The sequence below is a fragment of the Polyodon spathula genome, chromosome 4 (genome assembly GCF_017654505.1).
Source record: "Polyodon spathula isolate WHYD16114869_AA chromosome 4, ASM1765450v1, whole genome shotgun sequence".
In the NCBI taxonomy this organism is placed as follows: domain Eukaryota; kingdom Metazoa; phylum Chordata; class Actinopteri; order Acipenseriformes; family Polyodontidae; genus Polyodon; species Polyodon spathula.
Genome location: NC_054537.1, coordinates 83537989 through 83564569, shown reverse-complemented (window position 1 = coordinate 83564569; position 26581 = coordinate 83537989). Strand labels below are relative to the sequence as shown.

Genomic DNA, 26581 nt, shown 5'->3' with positions numbered 1-26581 from the left:
CGCCCTATTGTCTCTCTTATTTTTTTTTTTTTTTTTTTTTTTTTTTTTTTTTTTTTTTTTTTTTTTTTGCCTAGCCTGCTTCCTGCTTCTGCAATTACAGGAAGTACAGGATTTACCAAACAATACTCGAACAAACACAAACTGCAATTTAGTAAATTTGCAACTTGATTTATACAATATATTTATAAATAACGGGCCACGTGTAAAATGCCATTAAAGGAGTGTTATACCAAGCTTCAATGATTTCTAAAGGGGGTAAGAAAATATATCTTAAAGTCTTGCTTAACACCCAGTTAAGATTTTTTTTTTCCCCTGCTGTGTCAGTCAGCCCTATACTAAAGACCTACCATAGAAGGACCACATAATTCTCATGTTCACATTGTTATGTCACATATCAGAGCGGTTACTAACAAACCTGACAATATGATTTACTTGTGACTATGTGATATGTTGCTCATTTTAAAACATAGTTTACACATATCAGTGACAGTGTTATCATAACATTGATACAGTGTGTGTGTGTGTATATATGTGTATATATATATATATATATATATATATATATATATATATATATATATATATATATATATATATATATATAAACACACTATATAAAAAATATTTGAGCATCAAAAGAAACGTTTTCACTTATATTTGGATAAAATTCACTGGATGTGATCGAAAAATGACAAACTGTTTTAGAGCAGGTAATGACTTTCTATTGTGCTGATTAACAAGTGACATTATGAAGATGCTGCAAAATGATCTGTCGGTCTTGGGCAGATGTGACTCTTGGAATCCCAGTTTGGCATATATATTTTTTTTTTTTCTGTGATTTTCTTTATTGCTTTTATTCAAGCTTGCAATTCAACAGCTGAAATCATCCCGTGTCCAAACAACTGTCCCACTAATTAGGTGATTAAGTGCATATGCTTCAGTCATAGTCACTCAAGCATGTCAGGATCAAGGATGAATGATCAAGTGATTAAAAAGAAACCAAAAAAATGTTGGCAGTGTGCATCATTTACATACCTTTAAATTGTTATAATAGTGATACATTTCTTTTGATGCTCGGTATATATATATATATATATATATATTAGTAATGACTGGCGATGGCATCTTGCTGGACACTGTGTTTGTCTTGTTTGTTATGTCTCGTTTACAGGGTTGTCAGAAATTCAAATACATTTGTAGACCGAAGTCAACCAAATACCAGCCCAAAAGTAGCCCAATAAACTTGCTGTAGCAAACTAGCGTTCTGTTTCAACTTTCATCTTTAATAAATTACATCTGAGAGAACACTCGCTACATTTAATTCACGATCAGACTTCCACTCTTTCCTATATATTTTGTATTGGTATATAGCTTATGTTACCAGGCACGGAATACACGTTACCCATAATGCAATGTATGTCATAGCCACAGATGTTGATGCATTTTGTTGTTGCAATGTTGACCAACAGTCAGTGAGTGCGTTTACATGAGCATAAGAATTCCGATATTTTTGGAAAACTAATTCCGATATCAAAAGTCATGTAAACACAGTTTTCAGAAAATGTATTGGAATATTTCGAAAGTCAGTTTTTGGAAAACAGCTCCTAGAAATTTCGGAATAAATTCTGAAAACTAACAAAATGTATATCGTGTAAACACACTTTTCGGAAAACTTATTGAAACAGCATACTGCGCATGTGCACACTTTGACCCTTTTCTCCTGCAAGTGGTTTTAGAAAACAGAAAATAATAATCTGCAGTCAGTCTGCATTCATCTATTTGTCTAGTTAGTGATAAAGTAATACTTTTGTTAAAGTCTACATGCATTTGTTACTAGCCCATAGTGAAGCAGCAAATGTTTTCCAGCTTTAAAATGACGTGAGAATTTAAAATAATGACAGCAAAAGAAACTGGTAATATAGAACAGGATGAGCTGTTGGAAAGTGTGATTACACATTGTGGGGAATCAGAATACAAGTATAGGATAGTAATATTTGAATTTAAGACCTGACACTTATAAAAACACAATAAAAACACTTGAGTTATTGGATTGGTCTCTGTTCTATCTCATAAATGTCCAGTCTTCAAATCGTACTTAGGCTAGTATAAAAACATAAGAAAGTTTACAAACGAGAGGAGGCCATTCGGCCCATCTTGCTCGTTTGGTTGTTAGTAGCTTATTGATCCCAGAATCTCATCAAGTAGCTTCTTGAAGGATCCCAGAGTGTCAGCTTCAACAACATTACTGGGGAGTTGATTCCAGACCCTCACGATTCTCTGTAAAAAAAGTGCCTCCTATTTTCTGTTCTGAATGCCTTTTTGTCTAATCTCCATTTGTGACCCCTGGTGCTTGTTTCTTTTTTCAGGTCGAAAAAGTGCCTTGGGTCGATATTGTCAATACCTTTTAGAATTTTGAATGCTTGAATTAGATCACTGCATAGTCTTCTTTGTTCAAGACTGAATAGATTCAATTCTTTTAGCCTGTCTGCATATGACATGCCTTTTAAACTCTGAATAATATTGGTCGCTCTTCTTTGCACTCTTTCTAGAGCAGCAATATCCTTTTTGTTGTGAGGTGACCAGAACTGAACACAATATTCAAGATGAGGTCTTACTAATGCATTGTACATTTTAACATTACTTCCCTTGATTTAAATTCAACACTTTCCACAATGTATCCAAGCATCTTGTTGGCCTTTTTTATAGCTTCCCCGCATTGTCTAGATTAAGACATTTCTCAGTCAACAAAAACACCTAGGTCTTTTTCATAGATTCCTTCTCCAATTTCAATATCTCCCATATGATATTTATAATGCACATTTTTATTTCCTGCATGCAGTACCTTACACTTTTCTCTATTAAATGTCATTTGCCATGTGTCTGCCCAGTTCTGAATCTTGTCTAGATCATTTTAAATGGCCTTTGCTGCTACAACAGTGTTTGCCACTCCTCCTATTTTTGTGTGATCTGCGAATTTAACAAGTTTGCTTACTGTACCAGAATCTAAATCATTAATGTAGATTAGGAATAGCAGAGGACCTAATACTGATCACTGTGGTACTCCACTGGTTACCACACTCCATTCTGAGGATTCTCCTCTAATCAGTACTTTCTGTTTTCTATATGTTAACCACTCCCTAATCCACGTACATGTGTTTCCTTGAATCACTAATGCGTTCAGTTTGAGAATTAATCTTTTATGCGGGACTTTGTCAAAAGCTTTCTGGCAATCAAAATAAACTGTGTCATATGCTTTGCAATTATACATTATTGATATTGCATCCTCAAAAAAATCAAGCAGGTTAGTTAGACACAATCTCCCTTTTCTAAAACCATGTTGACTGTCTACCAGGATACTGTTACCATATAGGTAATTTTCCATTTTGTACTTTGCATGCAAAAATATCCTGTGTTTTCCGAAAACTTCAATCCATGTATACAGTTGAATTCTAATTAGATTTTCTATCATTCATGTAAACACAGAAAAGTGATGTTTTAAGAAAATCATTTTATTTATTCAGTTTTCCAAAAACATTAGTTTTTGGAAAACGCTTTGTCGTGTAAACGAGTGATGTAAACACTAAGGGTTATGTATCATATAGGTTAGAATTTTGCTTAAAAATAGCATTAAGACTTTAAAACCATGCACAATATATCCAAATGTAATATCCGCACAAATGTCTAAAACTAGCCCCGAAAATCAGGCACCTGTCCAAACAAATTTTTTCTCGCACAATAAGAAAAATGCAAGCCGAATTGGGAGTGAACCAATTCGGAGCTCAAACGTTACTGGCTGCATACATACTGTATGTAGAACAAAAATGCTAAAACCAAACAACATAGCATAGAAGAAAAACTGAAAGCTACTGAGTGAGTGAAAAGTGGAGCTAAGCAAGTGGATTATGCTTGTGATTTGAAAGTTGGCGAGTCAACTGTAAAATAACAGCGATGAAGAAAACACAGAGATTGTGGGGACTGTGTCAAGTACCAGTGAAGCTTTACAGGGTTTACAGGCAGCTTGGTAATTCCTTGAGAGCCACAACGCTTCAGAAGTCAATACAGTTCAACTGATGCAGATCCGTAACATGATGAGCATTTGTCAGGGCATCCACATGAATATGACAAACAAGCAGAAAAAAACTAACTTATTACTTTCCCCAGTGGCACAGACTGACTGTACTGTAACAAAATTAAGTCACTGATTTTTTATTTTTTTTAATTTTTTTTTTACTTTTGATTTGCTTATGTCATTTTGTTTACTAATATTTAACTAAATCTTAAATCTCTTACCAAGATTTAACATTTAGCTAAATTTTTAACTGGCCAGCTAAATCTGGAGTTTGTATGCAAATGAGCTCTGCGCTTTGTGCTTTCACGCGATTTGATTGGCTCTTGTAATGCTGAAATGTCCATATTCCCTGACCTGATTCCCAGTAAATATTAAATCTTGATAAGAGGTTTAAGATTTAGTTAAATAAGTAGCTAAATGTTAAATCTTATTAAGATATTTAAGATTTACTTAACTATTTAGCTAAATATTTAGCTAATCTTGTAACTAAATTTATAAATTATATCTGAATGTACACATTTAAAAAAAAGATAGTTATTTATTTTCACAACATTTATAAATCTGGGGAAAAAATACAAGATTTAAGCTAAATCTGGCACCCCATATTGTACAGTATTTGTTAGCCTATTTGTTTTTCTATGGGTCTCTCGCTATATTACGGCTCTCGATATATGTAGTGGATTTTTATTGGACCCAACACCCGTGATATATAGAGTGGGTGGTGTGTGTGTGTCTATATATATATATATATATATATATATATATATATATATATATATATATATATATATATATATATATATGTGTGTGTATATACACACACACACCACCCACTATATATATATATATATATATATATATATATATATATATATATATATATATATATATATTAATTAAGAAGGGTATTGCAATCTGCCACTGATTAGATCACTTGAATGTATTCTGTTGTCTGGTGAATTTCTGTGTTTAAGGTTTAACATTACTATATAAGGCACAGCACTTTATTGTTTCTTGTAAATAAGGCCTGGTGACTGATGCAGTTGTTTTTTCTCACAATATAATGATAAATCTCTTTTTCCCTGACTGATCTCTCCACACAAGCACCTGTCATATAATTAGTGCAGACAGTGTGATCATAACCTGCTGGATACGACCATTCGAACAGGGCCCTGACTGAGAGTTATAGCCCAACAGCACACATCAATCATTAGAATGACAGCCCGGTGAGCCAATGGAATTCTGTAGCTGTGCCAATATTTGTCTGTTATGGATCTCACAAGCAGCCCCACAAGCCAGTGGGTGCAATGATCACAGCCCTATCATCATCACCATGTGGAATTTACATTTTCAGAGCCATGGGATGGAAGCCAAGATCTGATTACATTTAGCTGTGACCGCAGTGACCAAATCAGGCAGGCAGGTCACTTTGGGACATTACGAAAAACGCTTGAGATATGCATTCCCGACTGTGAGTTCAGATGAAAAACTGTGAGCCTCACGGTCAGATTAAAATAACTTGACAGGCATGAAATGTAAAGACTCATTGATGAACAAGCAAACAGTATGCTTACTGGCCCCAACAAATACATTACCATAAGCAGAGATATCCTCACCGCTGTGTTTTGAAGTGGAAATAATATTGTATCAGGAAGGTTTAGAGCCATGAATGTGGTTGCACCAAGGTACATCATTGGGCATGAAGCCAGTACTGATTTATTGACATGGTAATGATGTAAACTTTTAATTGCAATGTAACTAAGATAGATTGATATAGATTTAGGTCTGCTGTCTAAAAAAGTCAGTTTAAACAGAAATAAAACCTAGTTTTAGATTTGTTTAAAAAATCATTATTTAGATAAAAATTTAACATTTGTACATATTGTAATAAAAATAAAAAATAGGCTTAGTTGAGTATTGTATGTGGGGGTACTTACTTTTTATTTCAGAGCACACATACCTGCACACAAGATGGCTATGGCCCTTTTAGTGTTTTGGCTTGACAGGCAGGTTCTCGTTCACAGGGGACTGTAACATTATGTCTTTAATGATGTGAAATACAGGCACCGAATGTTTCCGTGTGAGTAGATAAAACTCAGTCTCTGTATGTGGTAGGGAGGTAACGTTTCATTGTGTATTAATGAATCATCGTACTTTCTTTATGTGATATATCATATGGTAATAGAGGTAGTGTTTGTATCGTGCCACAAGACCAAAACCACAACTTAGCTCATTGTAGTTCCCAAAGTGGTTCTTGAATAAATAATACATGCATTTTATAATTGGTGTGAATACACACTTTCAGTATCATTACATTTTTGTCTTCTAATGATATTATGCACCATAAAAGTAGCTCATCAGGACCATCACATGTATCATGTTATATATTGTATTTCAACCTGCGCATTGCAATATGCATCAAATCGTGACATCAGTGTATCGTTACACCCCTAGTAACTTATATTTTGAATTCAGAATATTAATACTGTAGTGTAGCAGCATAGGCAACGTTATGTATCTGCATTTCCAACAAAGATGCCGACCTAAGAATTTAGATGTTATAAGCATGTTTAATTTACATGCTTGCTGCTGCAATAAAAGCTCATTTGAAGGGTTTGTTTTGCAGCCTGGAGCAGCCCAGTGGGAAGTGATAGGGCATCTGTAAAGATGGAATAAATTACATTTCTTTTGTTTAATGTGTTGAATTTAGTTTCTGTAATTGTATCCAGCTTCATCACTGCCTAGGGCAACATGTGGATTATAGAGTTGCTTGCCACTGATTGTAACCTATTGAAGTTTAAAATGATTTTCTCATTTCCCATGGGCTGCTGAATTTACATGGTGCACAGCAGTAACTAATAATAATCTGGTTATAATATACCCATATAATTCATTATTTACTCACTGGGAACACATATATTGAACACTTTAACACAGTATTCGATGTAGGGACATGTTCTCTGTGACATTTGTCCATGGATTATTGCTTAGACTAGTTCCTAATATAAAACATAGAAAGCCCTGGAGTGGTAATATAGGAGAAGCAGTGTACAAAATACATACAAAAAGCACAGTACTGCCAAAAAAATAAAATACAATACGATTCTTTCTTATTAGTAAAGTTGAGGTAATGAAATTGGCACAAGTGAATATGAAACTATGAAATGTATATTTTCATTCTGTTGTTTGAGATGAGTCCTAACAGTCTCCAAAAAAATGTACAGGCATTTAAAGAACAAGGAACCATGGGTGTGTCAACTATGTATTCTTAAACTTAAAAGTTTAAGGCACCCTGTGGCCTCACTAGAGATGTGTAAGCTCTAAGCATGGCACATAGATAGCGTACGCATATTGTATATATATATATATATATATATATATATATATATATATATATATATATATAATCATCAGATGCATACCTATTAGCCTGTCTCCCTGCATCACTCTGGCCCTAATAGATGGACATTTCCTGCATCTATTCGAGTCAGACAGTTGCAGGGGAGCAGGTTAACAGTTAGAATATGGTTTACCTGATGTACTTAGAGTTCAGAATTGATATTGAGAAGACTATAGTGGTGCTTTCCACTTCTGAGTTATAAAAAGTGACCTGCATGTGAAACAGAAAATTATACAGAGTGAATCTAAACATCAAAAAGAATACATTAGTTTAAATAACTCTGATATTCTGAAACCAAGTCCCGTTTCAAACTTTAGTGACTGTATTGTTTTGAGCCATGGTGTGACGGAGAGCGAATTAATCCGAATCAAAAATCTCCCTCTCGACCAGTGAGGGCACTGTACAACAGGAGCTGCGGGCTTCCTACTGAATGGTTGGGCAGTTCATCCTGGGGACAGTCGGGAGCCGGCCATTCAGGAAGAGGGCGGCGTTACGGTACCTGGAGTCATCGCCCTAGTACGGTGAGCGAAGTTTCAGTCATGAATTGGAGGAGACGTGATTGAACTAGCTATCGGAGGGGGCGGGGCTTAGGGTACTTTAGGGGGACGTGACGCCGTAATCGGCTCCTTTGTTGTGGTTAATGGGAGGAGACAAGGACGGAATCTTGAATGAAGTGTGGGTTCATTGAGGAGTATTGTGTTTGTTTTGCCAGACGGCTGATACGAAGCTGGAGCTGCAGCAAGAAGCCCGGACCTGAACGCACACGAGCACCAGCACTCAGAGCACCGCACCTGCACCAGAGCACCCAGTTTGGAGACGTGTTTTCTGTGGTTATTATTTCGGGACTGCAACTCCTTTGTTTTGTAGCTGGTAATACCCATTGCTGGGTAGAACCAGTTTTATTATTTTGGGTCCAGTTTTCATTGGCAATACCCATTGCTGGGTAGAGCCAGCTTTATTATTTGAAACCCGGTTTAAAAAGGGCATTAAAAGAAACCTGACCGGTAGACTTTGTGTTTGTCCTTTGTTGGAGCACCTCAACTCACCTATACACCGGAGCACTACAAACCACTTTGCCACACATGGTGACAGTTTTTCTACAATATCTCACCAAAAAGAATGGCCTGTTGTAGAAGAATATCATAAATAGGCTGTTACTCTTAGAACCAGAGGTGTATAACAAGATGTGGACATTTGATGGAGTCATATATTATCTTTAACTTTAGGGTTTAAAACGCATTGCTTCCCTAGCTTTCTGCTTTGTTGTAGGTATGCCTGCAATATCTTTTTTAATATAATCGTGATTGTTTTTATATTTTTATTTGCATATCCCTGTTCGTAAATCAGTTATTTTGGTTTCATATTGGTTAATGAACCGGTCTTCCAGTCAAAATGTCTTCTGAATTCACAACATCGACGACTTCAGTCAAATGTGTTTAACCACAAACATTTCAATGGTTCCCAACTCCTCTCCCAAAATTCAGCATTTTGATTGGTTCATCTGTCCTAACTGCTCGCTCTGGTACAGGTTCAGGGGGGCGGGCACAGTTGTATTAATATACATCACAACATCCATTTTACAGAGCCCCGGACGGTTAGAGCAAAGATGCAAGATATGCAGATTCTCCAACCATATGAATATATGTTTGTCTCAAAATATACATGACATTGTGGTAAATAACACTTTATAGTCTAGGCAGTTAAATCTGCCCTCCATCTAAGATTAAAGGTCTCGCTCAAGGTTTTATTACTGGTTCTTATCCCACCCTAACCCACCAAAATAATGTATTTATTTAGTTAATTATTACGATAATATGTCACTTGTCATGCGTGTTTATAAACATGTTCACTCCCTCTGAACCTGTGCCAGAGAGACCAGGTAGGACAGATGAACCTATCAAAATAATGACCTTTGAGAGGAGTCGGGAATCAACTGAATGTTTCTGATTGAACAAGTTGGATTCAGCCTGCCAATGTTGTTAATTCAGCAGAAAGCTAGGGAAAGCATTGCATTGTGTTTTAAACTCCACAGCCTGTTCAGTGATACTTTAAGCATTCATATTTGATACAGTGGACATTTTTTTGTTTGATAATTGACTATGGCCACTATGGAGAACAAGGTTTTAAAAGCTTTAGCTTAAACATGTTGTCAAAAGCCATGGCAAATGTCATGTGAAAAAGAGAGTATTTTTGCAATATATTTCTTTAAAATCATGACAGTGGGTAAAATACAACTTTTCAAAAGCATGGCAATTATAAGAAAGAAAAAAAAATAGGATTTTTTATGAAATCTCCACATTCAAATCACTATGGCAATCCTGTGTTTGATAACAAAAGACAACAAAGTTGTATCTGAATTTTTATGCTATGCTGTGTTATAATGTGACAAGGTGCTAGTAGTACTATTAAAAAGACTGAAGGGAAATGTAAAACCAATTAAAATAAAATAACATCTGAAGCTACTCTTTAATGGATAAAAAGAAGATGATCTTGTGAAATATTAAAAGAAACAAACAAGATTTGTATAACTTGTACAAAAAAAATTACAGTTAACAGTTATTACAAGTTGACACTCTTTATTAGCTATGGGGCTCACTAATCGAAGAGTATGCTTGGAACATAGCCCTGGCAATGGCTGGAATTAATGGGGCTACCATTAGCGCCGGTATATTCAGAGGCTGAAATTAGATTATATGCAAGTGTTACCTAAACATTAAGCTCATATTAACAGTTTATTGAAACAAGCTGATAACATTTAAAATAGTCATTTATTTCCCTATGGATTCTAATTGCTGTGTGAAAAATTGCACTGTCAAGAAATTCATTCCCATTTTCAAGGGCAGATGCAGAACATATTTAACTATATTAGCTCTAGTTAGGTTCATGTACTGCTTTTGCCTTCTATCCAGCCTTCAGAGGATTACTAGGAGTGCATCTGTCAAACTCGTCTAATCACAATCTCCAAAGTGCTTGCATTGCATAATGCAGCTCCCCCTTATTGTCATTATGATCAGAGTTTGCACTGGGTGCTGGCACACATTGGATAGTACTGGCCAATTCATTAAAAGTGAAAATCAGAAAGGGTTACCAATTCAGGAGCAACAGAGACCCCTTAACAGCATTGTAGCTTCTGCGCTTGAGTTTTCTGTAATTTTGATTAAGAAAATTATGTATATTTTCCTATAATGAATATACCACCATGGGAGCTTACATTAGGATTTATGGAAACTGTATAATGGAACATGTCTTCAAAAACTTTAACAATGCTGTCACTAGGCAAATGTAGATTACAAAAAGTGTAATGTACTGTAGTACTTTTTTTTTTTCCTCTTAGTTGTTTGTTTAATATTTGTGTTCTTACTCTAGACTCGTTATACCTGTAATTAACAGGCAGGCTTAGAAAAACATGAATTGGAGCAGAGATACTGGAGAGTAAATGTATTCCTTAAAGTGAAGAGATAAATCAAATTACATTTTTAAAAAATCAAATAAATTAAACAAGATGTGTACAGTAGTGTTATGCAGGATTCCAAATAGTCATCCATTACTCTTAAATGAATGCATAGAAGTACAGTACAGGAGTTATTTATGACTACATTCTAACAAAAACTAAGACATTTGTGCACTGTCTTAAGGAAATCTGCCCAATAATCTTCACAGAGTATTTGATTTGATTTCTGTGTCCATTTGTAAAATGTATCATCGCTACTTGGCACTCAAATAGACTTGCTAAACTCCCAGTTTGCCATGCCTATTTTCTATGTGTATACCTTGTATACCAAAAGGGTCTGAAGGACGGCTGTACCGTTGGGTTCTAAAGTCGTAAAGCAAACATTATCTAAAATATAACAAGTTTGATAAGTTGAAAATTATGATTAGTAAAAATAACAACATTTAAGTAACACAATAAAAGTCAGGAATACAGATGTCACATTATCTAAAATGTTTGTCTACTTGACTTTATGTTTTTTAAATTGATAATGTTGACTGATGTGGCTTAAAGTGAACTCCACGATACAACGGGAAGTGTTAACAAGACAAACTGCTTAATGTGCTTGTTGTGAAAACCACATTATCGTTAAAATATGTTGAGGCGAGTTCATTTTATTGCCTTCTCCTGCAATTTTACAAGTTAACACAAACACGTAACTCTGTTAGGTTGATAAAAGTGTTATTATTTCATTGAACACTTTTCACATAAAGGGTCCAGTTTAATTTCATAGAAAAGAATGTCAGATGTAGAAATTTGAACAGTAGCATAACTAACCAGAGCATTTATGGAATTTTCCCACAGCGTAAAACTTTTTTTTTATGCTTTCATTCAGCTCATTCTAATGTTTCCAAGAATATCATTGTAGCCCGACATTCCTTGAATGTTATTGCACCAATAATCTTTAATGCATCCATTAATGCTAACATGCCGTGGCTCTCTTTTCCTTAAATTTTAGACAGTATTATGTGGCACAACATCATACATTTTAGCTGACAAGCACAAAGTGGTATATAAAGGACCAATTCCACTCATACACATGCTTTATTTAACCAATAATTAACAGATACAGTATTTCCATCTCTCACTGGCACCAAACTGAAAGGGCTTTGAAATTGTCCTGTTTGTTTCCATTTGCAGAATATACCAAGATCAACACAGTTTAAACTGGAACGACATAAGGCGTCCCATGAAAACTGCAGAATAAAAACGTGAACGAAGGGCTGTTAATTCATTTTACTATCAGGTAAATATTGGAGGTAGGAGGTGAAATTTATGAATGGAAATTATCCTAAAAGAAAAATATACGTAGATTGTTGTTAACCATTGACCTTCATGTAACTTCTGGTTGTAAATATCTTTAGAAACAATTCACATTCCAGATGGAAAAGTGACATAAGACTCACTACATGGCACAAAACTCCTTCATCGAAATTTGAGTTATTGCTGGCTTATCATGAGCTTTATTATAAATCATAAGAATAATCCTAACAATATGCTACCTCATCTTATTGCTGTTACCTTTACCACAATTGATTATGTCGAAAAGATAAGTTTGCAAGAAAGAAAGAAAGAAAATCCACCAGTATAATTCACAAAAAAATGTGTACTGTTCATGCTGTGAGTTCCTTCAAATAGAAAAAGACAAAGCAGTCCTATACGGAAACAACTTTTTTATTTTTCATTTCTTTTAAATGGTTAGAAACTCTTTGCGACCTGCTGTGAAAAAAAATTCTACTAATGACAGGCCTGCAGCACAACTTAAGGACTCATCAAGAAGTAAAATGCTCTGCAGTCTCTCTGGCAGCTTGCTACCCATTAATTGAAGTATTATAAGACTGTGAACAGAATTAATCCTCCAGGGCTTTGTAGCTAAATGATATGGACACCTCCGATGAGACATACAGATGTGTCAACACAATTTTTGACAATTTGCTGTAATTGTGGGGGTTGATTAGTTTTACAACCAGGTTGTTTACATTAGCTAACCCAGGGAAAGCTTTATTGAGAGACTTTTTTCTTTTGCTCTTAGAATGTTCTCTGGAATGTTTTCCCGTATTTTGTGCTTTTTTCTTGATACTATTTAAAATAATAATAATAGACAACATCCAGGCTATCTAACTGACCTGAACTGTGTTGTTGCACCTCAAAAGTAAACTTTTCTGGGGATCCCCGAGTGGCTCACCTGGTGGAAGTGCAGCCACGTGGTGCGCAGGGTGAGTCACACAGCGCAGGATCGTGTCCTGGCTGTGCGAAGTAGGCCAGTCTTCCCTGGGGACTCCGAAGAGAGTGTCACATTGGCTTTGGTGCTCCCCTGGGCTAGGGAAGTAAAACCAAACCCTGCTGGCCAGATGCCCAGTGAGCTCAGAGTGGACACCTGCAGGGCTGGCTTTTGTCCTCCAAAGGTCGGTAGCTTGCTTACATTTGCTCACGAGTTCTGTGAAAAAGGAAGCTGGCTTGGTCGTGGGATCGGATAACACCCACTGAATCTTCGGGACTCCTGAGCCATGTGGGCAATTGCTGTGGTGAGGAGAAAGATGGGCATTCCAAACTGGGAGTGAATGGGGGGGGGAATTATCATTGGACACACTAAAAAAAAATACAGTAATCCGTCGTATCTCCGACTGCGGTGGGACCAGAGTAAGGGCGATATGGACAGGCGATGGTGGTGACATCACACCCAGAAGAACACACAGTACTGCGAGATGAAATGTGAATTGCACTGTTGCGCCTGTTTATTGCAAAAAAAATAAATAAAAAGGTTTGACAAAAAACAATGATAATTTAGTCTCCTTCACACGCCCGTTGTCCACTCTCAATCACACAACCCTGAGTGAGTGCTTCGTGCATCTATATGTACAATTGTTCCGGGATTCAATTACTAATTAATCATTCACTTGAATCCAAGCACGTGAACTAATCTGTGCACTCCCCGTGCTCACATATTAATACACATTTTGTCTGCACGTGAAGTGATTGTGCAATCCTCATGCCTAAATACAACTATATAATTTAAATAACTTGTGCTACATAGCTCCATTATATCCCATGCACCAATACATATATACCAGCATTAACACACCACATGCCACGCAGAACACACAATAAGCACAGGGGCAGGGACACCCCGCCACAGTGGATGTGTAAAAAAAAGCGGATAAATGAATCCTGTTTTAAATACCATTGTACACAGCTGTAACAATTACCTGTATTATATTCACACAATTACTGTTTTGAGATTCAGCTTTTATTAGGGAGCTCCCCTAAAGATATAGGGATATAGGGTATTAATGCCTGTGACAGAGTAGGCGTCTGCCGTGTGGATGTGTGCATTCACTGCTGAGTGACATGCAGGAGATCGAGATGGAGGTTGAAGTTGATACACCCTGTAAGTGAAGAGGATTTACTTACATATCAACACACTGGACAGCTGACGTGACGCTACCAGCAATGGCAGCGCACAGAGCACATACAATACAGTGTATGAAAACTTTGGTAGGATCTACAATTTCTAAACTAATGTTCTCTGTTCAATAATAAACTAACATTACTGAAAAGATTGATCATAGCGGAAAAACATTTAGGGCGGACATGTGACGGGCGGTACATGATTGATTACTGTAATAATAAACAAACTAAACCTTTCCATCTCAGAACTATAAAGGAGGCGCAGTATGTCAATTTACAGTTTTGCCCGAAACAACTAAAATACAACTACTTAAATACCATCACACTTTGTTTTAAGGCACTTTTTTTAGTTTCTTAGCCGTTTCTTAACTGTTATAAATCTCATGGACTGTCTCACCCAGTTGGGGAGAGAGGTCATAATCAAATGCTTTCTAAAAGCTTTACAATTTAGAAACTTGCTTTAAACAGGAACATATATTTCTGACAGCCTTAGCATTGCATATAATAAAACATAAAAAAAATGTTTGATTTATGATAGCATTCATTTATAATATTTTCTGCAACTGTCATTACCTGTAGATAAATCCCCTTGCTTTCGACTTGGAACACCTAACTTTCATTGGAGTCAATTATCCCACAGACCTGTAATGATCGCTGTGTCAGACAATAATTCTTAAATAACAAACTGCTTATTTTCTGTTAATTATTAATTTTATAAATATTAGATAAATATTTAGATTCAGATATATATATATATATATATATATATATATATATATATATATATATATATATATATAATATATATTAATTATATTAGTTTATAAATAGGTTAATATGTATTAACTAAACTACCTAGTTAATACTATTTTTCCGTTATGTACTGTACAGTGCTTCGCAATACTTTTGTATAAAAAGTGCTATAGCAATAAGTAATAAAATAATAATAATAATACATATTACCCTAATATATGAAACTGACATTTGTTTATGGTTGTTTATTGTACTTGTTAAAAGTTAATAAACTTTAAAAGTGGCCCTTAAAGCATGACCAGACTTACTTACTCTAAGCTTGGTTGGCACTATTATGAATTCTGTAGCATCCTTGCTTGTCTGTTACTTGAAAATCTGCTCTTCCTGCTGTGTCCTTTGAGGTTCTCCCTCTAAACTGCTATTCTTCAGTCAGCTGGAAGTTTTCACTTCTCTATCCGCATGTGCCCAGCTTATTGTTTTCTTATAATTGTGTGCAAAGGAGTTAAGTTTAGCAATATTACATGATCTTGTCTTTGGCAGCAATTGTATTTATACAAAAGACAGTGTCTTGACATAAAGATGATTATTATTATTATTAAGGTAGGCAAAGGATATTTGTGGAGTTTTTGTGCAGAATTTCAATCCTGGAAGTTCTATTTTTGGAGATTTGGCTCCTAAGCCGAACATTTAGGTTTCATTTCAGTGTTGAAAGAAATACAAGTAATAGAAACAGAATACATATTAGGTCGGCTTGCAGCCTATTATTCTTATCATGATTTAACTGCATGTCTGAAGTCAGTGGTGAATTTCTCCCTTCTATCAGTCTCATACAGATTCTTGTTTCTGTCGTTTCTGCGTCTGCACTGATTGTGCTGGAGATGAATTGAGGAATATGAAATGCAGTACCTGGTATAGCATACGCTGATAAATGTTGGTTGTCTGGGAATTCAATTTGTCGTGTCGATTCAGTTTATGATTACATTTTAGACCCTAAAAAGTGGTCCATTGAAATAAAGTTGCACACACATAAACATATACACAATCGGTACCACAGTTTGCAACGCTACTCAGGAAACCAGAACGTTTTTTTTTTGCCTTGTGATGTTATGTTATGACTGGTATTACAATCTCCCTGTGTTACTCAGCAAGCAAGTAACATGGAAGGAGATCTGCATAATGTCCAGTCACTTTAGGTTGCTTTTACAATTCTAGACCCAAGGTATTACAGTAATATGGAAAGTAATTGTACCCTAGTCTTCCACCCAATATAGTAAAAAAAAATTACTAGAAATTAGTTATAGCTACAGCATGTCTACTTTTTATTTCGGAACAGAGAATCCGCAATGTGAATGATTTATTGATCGCAATTGACAGACTAATTAATGATGGATGATAAATTTGGCTGGAGATCAACAGCTAACCGCACGCTGGATGACTAGGAAGTGGCACGTAGGGCCACCTCCCCCCAAAATACAAGGTCGCTAAACCATGAATGGATAAAAATAATAATTCAATGATGACACCAGCTGCAGTGGCGCCCTGCCACCTACCTCCAAAAGATATGGGAAAAAGATAATGAAAAAAAAGTGAAGCAGCTGAGACACTTGCATGCTTTCATTTAATTAAATAAATTAGCTTGCTACTTAATGAAAACAGCATGGTTCCCTCAAAAGCTAGTCTGGTTTAAACCCAGTCCATGCTTATCATTAAATAAAACCACTGGTTTATATTTAGTGTGTTGTTTTGTTTATCAGTATATTCCTATGCTTTAAGATGACTTAAAACAAGAGTCCTCCAGTCATACATCCATGCTTATGTGCTTTTGAAAACCTTTTTGTTAGTGCTTGCAGTATAAAGGGTGAGCTATTGTTATAATATATGGAGTAGTATAACTATTACTGTGTTTCAAACAGTTTGAATAAATTGGTTATCAGTTGCTTTCTAGCATGGTGGCTGCTTGTCAGCTTTTGCAGCTGCAGGGGTATTTCTCGGAAATAAAGTAGTTGTTTACACAGGTGTGGATGTGTTCAGTGAAAATTTCACTACACATTGGAAACATCTGCCCAAATGTTTATGTTGGCATGTTCACTTTTTAACTGAAGCTATTTGTATCAAGCCTCTCTCTTTCATTATGATTTAGGCACACACACATGCATGCATGCATACACTATCACATGGGCACTATGCAAAATTCCTTTCGAAGGTACCTTGATGGTTTTTCCAGATGTAAACCTATAAAACGATCCCTGCAAAAAATCTAATGAGATCCGATTTTTAAATTAACTATTTTACATTAATCTTAATGGGAGATGGCCATTGCACAACAGCGGTTTGGTGAGTTCCAGCTTGATTTAAAATTGAACTGTAGTCTATTTGATTTTAGCTAAGTTTACATAGAAGGTATAGGTTACACACAGTAATTAATATAATATATATATCCATTGGTGGTGTATGTTTAGACATTTGATGAATGACCCCTACTGGCCGAATAGACACATTGTACGTGTGCATAAAATACATGACTAGGAAACCCGCTAAAGGGAGATTCCACTTTAGTGAAACTGTAGGTTGTCTGGCTTTAGTACTGAGGGTCAAATCCAGACCACAAAGGAGGTAAAAATAAAATAAATATTAGTAATAAATAAATAAAGCATAACAACATACATCATTACTGTTAGATGTATGTAAATATTACCCTAATAAGCATTTAAGTGCACAATTCTACTGTGGTTTAAGTAGCGTAACTGTTGCATTTTTATTTCTTGTCAAAAAACATAAATGGATCTGCTGCTATATTTTCACCTTACCATTTGGAAAATCTTGTAGCACACACTGTATATAGTTATTTCCTGAAGCAATACATTCTCATAGGATGCTGTAAAACATAAAATACCAGCCAGATTTACTTCACAGATGGTTGGAATCAACCCAGGAATACAAGAGCCTTACACATTTTATCAGATTTTTTAAATGGGGCGTTATTAGTACTTTTGTACAAAACCTATATACCAGTGTATAGTAGACAGTGCAGTAAAGTGTTAGGTTTGTTTTGGCAATATACGTTAAACTAAATCCACACAAATCTCTGATACATCTGTCTGATTACAATTGTTTTTCTTTTACTTTGACATAAAAATCTAAATATGAAAAGTTGAGGCGCCCCCGTAGTTTTAGGAGCCATCTGTATGTTTGATTTATTTCCAGCATATTAGGAAAATGTTTCCTAGTAAAAAAAAAATTGGAATGACAAAATAATCTATCTAGATATAGATAGATAGATATATTGTGGCAGAGGGGGAGGAAAGGTATAGTCCATTCCCCAGAATGCCTTGGGACAAATGAGCAATTGAGGGACACTTGCCTGTAATTTAGGCAGGCATGTGTATAAAAGCAGGGCTAAAATGTTTGTATGGGGTCTGCGTGAAGTCTAAGGCCTGTGTGAATCATGTGTGTATCCTGTGTGTAGCCTTTGTGAATCATGTATGACGTCTGTGTCAGTCCTGTGTGTAGACTCTGTGAAGCCTATTTGAATCCTGTGTGAAGGCTAAGGCCTGTGTGAAGCCTGTGTGAAATACAAGCAGAGAGGTCAGAACATCCCATTTAAAATGTAAAAAATACTGTGATTTAAAAAGACTTTGAGAGCTGTGCTTGTAGGAGGCTGGCTTTCCCAAGATGAGTTTAAACATCTCCACCCAAGGATTCCCTCCAATATCTCTGACTTTGTCATGTATAGTTCCTAATACACATGATAAGCACACAAATGTTTTATATGACTGACTGTGCATATACTGTGTCTGAAAAAAGAATTACTGGGCAGACTGGAAAATTCGTTGTCCAGTGAATTTTTACAGTCCTGGCTTACAACTTACTATTCTGTAAGGTTCCTATTACTTGAATTGTGACATATAACAGTAGTCTGGGCCCAGTAGATTAGTATGAAGATACAAAGAAGAGATTCAAACATTTTTCCTCGTAGGCTGAATCAGTGTTGATATGTATTATTGGCCTACCTCCCCAACATTAATATTTCAAAATCACAAACTAGTCTAGAGAAACTAAATGCAACATCGGTTGAAGCTACATTTTGTGACCTGATCATTTTAGTTCACTTCACCCCCTGGAGTCTGTTAACTTCATTGTAAAAGTTTAGCCTTCTGTGCACTCAACATTACAGAAAGCAGGCATTGTTTATAATCTAATCTGTTTACAGTCCCCAAAGTACAAACAGTAGTTCCCTTTCAATTCGAAGATGACCACAAAAACATTACTTATGGGTATGCCTTCTATTGGCAGGTATTCACTGAGCTCTTTATGTCAGAGCTGCCGATAGACCCCTTCCTGGGGCGACGTCCTCGATCCCTCCTACCGAGGGATTAAACAGTCAGCCCATGGAAGCCATGTTCTCTTTCTGCTTCAAGACGGTAAGGTAAGCTTTTCTGAGTCGACTGCAGTTCTCCTGCATTTGTGGCTTTGCCGCTTTCGTGGAATCAGCGCCTCTAAACCAAAGCTGCTTTTTTTCTCCTTTCTTCAGCAGCTTGCATTTTCTTACTGTCTGTCGTATGTGAGCGACTGCCTGTGCAGTATTGATTTAACCCTTTGCGGTCCAATGTCAGACCAGGTCCAACATTATGATTTTCCCTTTCTAGTCCAATGTCGGACCCTGTCCGACATCATCGAAAAGATGTAAAGCAGAGGTCTCTAGTCGTTTTTTTCTCCAGAAAAAGTCGAGAAAACCTTTCAATGACCGAGTGAGACCGATAGGAGCCGACTGAAACAAAAAAAAACAAAAAAAAACAAAAAGGGGGGGCATGTGAGCAATAGCCCTAGCAGCTGCACCATATAGAGACAATCAGACATAAAGGAGGTAGCTGCTTCTGCATCCAGCTCTCAAAGAATATCACAGATGTTTGCAGAGCTTTTTCAGATGTTACAGTAATAAAATAATGACTTGGATCACATTATTGAGGAGTTTGGTGATAAAACGAGTGATCAGGAGAGGATTTATCAGTATGCACATCTATAGAGAGGCATGTGAAAAATACAGCAAAAACAGGGTGGGGCTTGGGTGGAGATGCAGTACTGATGTCGCTTAGCATTGCAATGCCCTTTAAACTGGTTTTACTTGGAAAAGAAAAATTGAAACAGCATGTGTAAAATAAACAGCACGTGTGAAAATAAATTGGACCCGACGTGCGTGACAGGTGCTGAATAAATGGACCACAAAGGGTTAAAGGTGTGTGTGTGTGTGTTTGTTTGTTTGTCTTTTCTAGCCTACACTCTTGGGGAGAATACAATTCTCAGGACAGTCCCGGTGCCCAAGGCTCTGCTCAGTGACCTGAGGCAACGCCTACAGGCCGTAGCGGCAACCGAGCTCTCCCGCAATGTAAAGGAGATGCAGGGTGTGGTGCGTCCACGCAGCAGCGTTCTAGGAGGCAGTCCCTGAACGGGATTGCTGGTCAGCCCTAGGGCTATCTGATGCGGTTAAGGGCATGTTGCAGAATGCTAGGGCAGGCTCCACTAGGTCATTATACACCTAAAAGTGGAGATATTTTTGGAACTGGTGTCTAAGGGTCATGACCCAGTCTCTTGCCCTATGCCAGTTATCTTGCAGTTTCTGCAAGAACTGCTCAATTCTGGTAGGTCACCTTCTACATCGAAGGTGAATTTAGCGGCCATTTCTGCATGCCATGCCCCCGTAGACTCTGCATGTCCAGGTGCGCATTTCTTGGTAACCCGGTTTCTTAAGAGTGCTCAGGGGTTACACCCTCCCAGGAGGGAGGTTCTCCCTGAATGAAGCCTTGATATTGTACTGGAGGCTCACACAAAGGTCAAGTTTGAGCCCATATATTCCATAGAGTTGTAGTAGCTGTATACGAAGACAGCCTTCCTCTTGGCTATCCTCAAAGTGGGTCAGTGAGCTACAGGCGTTGTCGGTGCACAACTTCTGTATGCGTATTTGGGACGAGAGTGTCACTGCATACAAACCCTGCCTTCCTCCCTAAGGTGAGCACAGCCTTCCACATGAACCAGTATGTCTTTCCATCCACCTCTGTTTTCTTTGGAGGAGGATAGATTGAACCCAGTGATGCCGTTGAGGTGTTGCATGGATAGAATAAGGGCTATTGCATCATTCTGACCAGCTTTTTGTCTGTAACGGGATATGGACCCTAGGACAGCCCCTCTCGAAGCAGTGACTGTCGCACTAGATTGTGGACACAGTGTCACGTATAGTTCCAAGCAGTGGGTCGGCTACATCTTGGTCCCTCTTTAGAGGGCCCTCGCTGTACGATATCTGTACTACAGCTAGCTGGGTTATGTTGCATACTTTCCCCAGGTTCTCTCATCTTAATGTGATAGATCCTTCCTTGCATCCATTAGGCACGAGGGTCTTTGAGGTCGGACGCTCACACTGCTCACCTTGGGTTATGCGGTTCTGATGCGTCCCTAATATGCTGCCGTTCTTTCTCCCTCGCAATGGCTCTGGAATACTTTCCCATAAGTAATATTTTAGTGGTCGTCTTTGAAATGAAAGGGAATGTTAGGTTACTTACCGTAAACTTGGTTCCCTGAAAGAGAAGACGATCACCAACTAGCGAGGTCACATCAGGTCGCCCTCACAGGTTCGATGCAAAAAGAAAAAATGGTTTCCGTGGACCAATTGTTTAATCCCTCGGTAGGTGGGATCAAGGACATCACCCCAGGAAGGGGCCTATCGGCAGCTCTGATATAAGGAGCTCAACTTATTTCTCTTAGTGTATGACAGGTATTGACTTTTTCTACATTTCACTTGAGTGCTGTGAACTACAAATTAAAAATGAAATGGTGCTTTTGGCTGCGCCAATACCCTGACAACACATAAACTATCCTTGCTGTATGAAGAATCTCTGGCAGTTCTCTCTGATAACTTGACGCGAGGAACTACCATTCCTCTTAATATACCATTACCTTGTGACAATTGTACCCTTTTTAACAAGTTAATGGGGACTACGCTTTCATTAAGTCCTAACTCAAATATTGTTCTCTATTGTTTGAGGCTTATAATGCCAAGTTTCACTGCGCTACACTGGTATATGCACTGATAAACAAGAAATATAAATCAGGTCAGACATCCCAGTTTAGCCGGGACTGTCCTGGTTCTCCAAAGGTCCCGGTGTCCTGACATTTTTATAACAAACTGCTTTCTGTATAACTTAGTTTATTTTACCTGCAACAAAAACAAAATAAATAGGTACTAGGGTAATCAAGTCATATAGGTAGTCATATATTATAAAGTGATTAACACAGACATATGTGCTTATTCCTCAGTGCACCATGTGTTTTCATTTAATTTATATTCAAGGTGAATCTACAATTATATAACACGGTAATTTTGTAGCTGTTCAGTTCTGGTCGGATTTAGCCCTGGCTTGTTGGCGAGGCAGAGCAGCGAGAGGTTGTAAGCATCCAAATCCACAGGTTAAACCGATCAACAACGTCAATAAATATAGCCATTCCAACGCAGTGAATAAAAAAAAAAAAAAAAAAAAAAAAAATGTAAAAACGGCAATGTATTTTTAATGACAATCTACAGAATTCATCATTTCATTTATTATTAACAAGAAACTCAATAAAATAAGTACCAATGCGTATATATAACAGAATATGGCAAGTTACACTAATCAGCCACAAATTGTTGTTTTAATTCATAATTAAAACAACAAAAACGTAAGCACTTTGAGTCTATTACATTGCAAGACTTTGTTCCAACCAGACCTTTACTTATTTAATTGATATCAAATGAAATGGACAGCAGGTTCCTACGTGTAAACAAATGATTGGCTTGGAGGCAAGATTGGAGAACACCCACTGACCTACAAATCTCCTACACTGTTACATCAGTGAGGGACATAATTGGACATTCTTCACTCAGAAAAAAATGAGATAACAAATGTGGACACTGTAAATTAAGACCAAAGAAAATGGACTACAAGTAACAATACATCAGATTTCATGCATCAACAATTTGTTTTGCTGTAATAGAATGAGAAGAGGCCAATACACAATCGAAGCTTGTCTTGTGCAAGAGGCCAAAAAAATCGTGGTTTGTTCAGATGTTTCTGCAATTCATTTTTATACTCTTCGATTCATTCAACAGCTGAATTCCCCTGTATATCCCAGAGTCTAAAGGTCTTCATTGTGGAGTCCCCTTTCATGCTGATGCCTGTGCTCAGTTCATGCCTCTGGTGTCTTATTATTCATTTTCATTCTCACAAGGTCAGTGGCAAAGTCTCAGCAAAGTTAATGGTCAAGCCCCATGCTGAAGCCCTGTATTCCAAAACCAGCACCAGGTCAACAAGAACCACCATGAAGAAATTGTACAACAATGTTTAAACAATGAGTTTCTATGGGATGGAGTCTTTGTTTTGCTCATAACATGCGCTTCTTTAGTTTTTTAGACTTTTTTTTTAATTTATGATGAGTGTTTGAAGTTGAAGTTTATAATATTGCATATGGATGATTTGAAGCCTGTGGTGTTTTGAGGTGCTGTATCTAGCACAACATTCCTATTGAATTTTCAGCCAGATACATACTATTGTCAGCATTATTATACCAGGTTAGCATGGCATGATTATAGGTTATGAAGCAATACTAAAATAAACTAGTAAAATGGATTGACTGCCTACGACATGCTTACTGAATAAAAAAAGACAATTGAGCCTAATGTACACAGTGCACATCCTGACTTGTCACGGGTAACTAAAATTATGTTTTGTATTTCTTTTTTTTTTTTATCAAATGTGGATTATTAGTTATGTTTTTTTGGTATTATGTCTTTGTAAAAAAGATAGTTGTTTGATTGTGTGCACACATTATGATTTCTCTGGACTTTGACTATTTTGTTTTCATCCAGAACACGTACACAGGATAATTGCTTAGCAACAGACACTTCTGACCTGTCCTGGATTGTTCACAGGTGTGCCCAATAGAGCCACCGCATATAAGTTAGGCCTCAAAAAAGAGAACCAGAGAGCAGCAGCGGTGGTCAAGAAGAAGAAAAAGAAGAACCTGCATACATTGACCAAAAGGGGAGCCAATACCGGAGACGAAGCCGAGGTTTGCAACTGAGATTGGGAAGACGACAGCAGTACTCTAAGAGCGAGAGAGACTTGAGGGAAGAAGTTGATATTATAACAAACTGAGCACCGGTGGAAAGCATTTGTTTTGGATTGTCAGAAAATGAGTGGAACACCAAGTGCATGCGAGTTAAGTAAACAGAATTTATATTGCACTCGCTGTATTAGAAAAATTAGCTTACCCTGCTTGCTTGCTGCATTTATATATAGTATATGGACGCATACATTCCAGTTATATGGTGCTAAACTCAGCATAGTATCTTCTCTGCTTGCTGTACTGTATTGCATAAAACAAGATATCCTGCTTAACTTTACATTAGACAAAGTCTATTACTGCTGCATTTTCCTATATAGAAGCATATGCTCTGATCATACTGTATTAAATACAGCATAGTAATTTTTGCTTGTCGCGTTTTTACTGTAAAGAAACTGATCACTTCTATTTGAGCATCAAAAGAAACTTATTTATATTGGATAAAATTCACTAGATGTGATCAAAAAATGACAAACTCTGTTTTAGAACAGGTGCAGTGACTTTTTATTGTGCTGATTAACAAGATGCTGCAAAATGATCTGTCGATCTTGGGAAGGTGTGGTGACTCTTAGTCTCCCAGTTCGTGGCCTGTCATTGACAGAGTGTGTCTGGTTATACCGTACCGTCAGGTTTGAAATTTCTGGCTGTGAGCACCAAAGACAGTAATTGGGATTTTAATTGCACAATTTTAACTACACGGGGTGGTGCCGTGACTCCTGTTGGTGTGCAGCATGACTGGATGTGCCATTCCTGGAACCAGAGCTCAGTTGGAGTGGACGCTTTGCCGCACAAATCGGAAAGTGTACACGGCTGATGCGCCATAGTCTGTCGGTCAGGCTCAGTGACAGAGTGGCGCCCTCTGCTGTGGGTGAGGTGACTCAGACTACCATTACTAAATTAGGCAGGTAGAGGAAGCACTTCTGCTACTGGTGACTTGGCCAAGGGAAACATGAAAGCAGGATGTTAACATATTTGTAAACCTATTTTAAGTTATAGTTTTAATATTTTCTGTAATGTAAGTATTTGGGCTTGTGCAATAAACATTGTATTCAATACTCACCTGGTTGTCCTGTTTGGTGTGTCCTGCTGCTGTCCCCCCACTGTGGATACCTTGAACCTTTGTGACCAAAAATCTAGAAGTAAAACAAAATTTTAAATATTGTCCTGTTGCCATGGGCACAGGACTGGCGTAGTCAAACTGCAATTTATAGCGCTCAAAAGTGCTGGGCTGCATGACCTGATTTATGGGCGGGCCGCAACATATGACATGTCAGCACTGCCCTTTCCACATGACAGCATTGAAGAGGCACTACAACAGCAATGCAGTGATTCAGCTGTGGCCTGTGTCTACAGTTACAGTAATTCGGGGGTACTAAATAATTACATCCAGTAACCATTTCTAATTGAGAAACAAATAAGGTAATAACATTTTTTTGTCCCATGATTTACAAAATACAACTGGCTTTCGACCCATGTGGTCTACTGGCTAGCTGTATTGGGCGCTGAAGTCTCCCTAAAGCCTGTGATGGACAGGCACAGCGTGGCACCGCTGGGCATTTTCACGGTACGGTACCTCTAGTCTGCACCTGGACACAGTGGTATGCAGTACGTGGTACAGTGGTTGTCATTATCACACCATAGGCTATGTACTCGAATATAATTTACATATGGCCAAGAGTTTTGCATCCTCTAGCAGAATATTAGGATGCAGACAATTTAAAAAAATTAAAAAAAAAAACCTATGAACATAATTTCAATATTTTATTTAGCATCAAGCAATCTAGAAACTACAAAATGGTATCTTAAAAGTGTACTGGAAACTACAATAGTAGTACAGTATTTCATGTTAGATTTTGAAATGCCACTTTTGTGGAAAACTACAAAGCAATATGTAATTTCAATATGTCAATGTAACATTCTTAATTCTTTAGGGCACGATGCATAACTTTTGGCCATATCTGTAATGCCCCCCATATAATCTACTGAATAAAAACACTGGTTTGTTTTCAAAGTTGTTTTGCTGTCATCTATATGCAGGTGTCTGAAATGAGCGATCAGCTTAGCAAACAAACAATACATTGCTGACAGCAAGTAGTCTACTACTAAAGAGTTAGAAAATATATCCTTACAGCCAGTTATTTATAAAAAAATATTAGTGAACTACAGAAATAAAAAAAAAAGGCAAAACGTGATAAAGTATCAGATTGGCTAAAGGAAGGATGCTTATCAGGGGCGATTTATCAAATACTGACTTGCCTGTCCTTGTATGAAATATGGGAAGGATCAAATACTTCAGGGTGCTTGGACACCTCTG

At 37.2% G+C, this 26581-nt stretch overlaps 1 long non-coding RNA gene across 1 annotated transcript; it reads left to right on the top strand.

Annotated features, from left to right (window-relative positions):
* Positions 1-87: 87 nt before the first annotated feature.
* On the top strand, positions 88-24720 carry LOC121314983. The gene is made up of 3 exons (XR_005950185.1): positions 88-255; positions 12100-12205; positions 24074-24720. It is a non-coding gene; the product is annotated as an uncharacterized LOC121314983 (long non-coding RNA).
* Positions 24721-26581: the final 1861 nt, after the last annotated feature.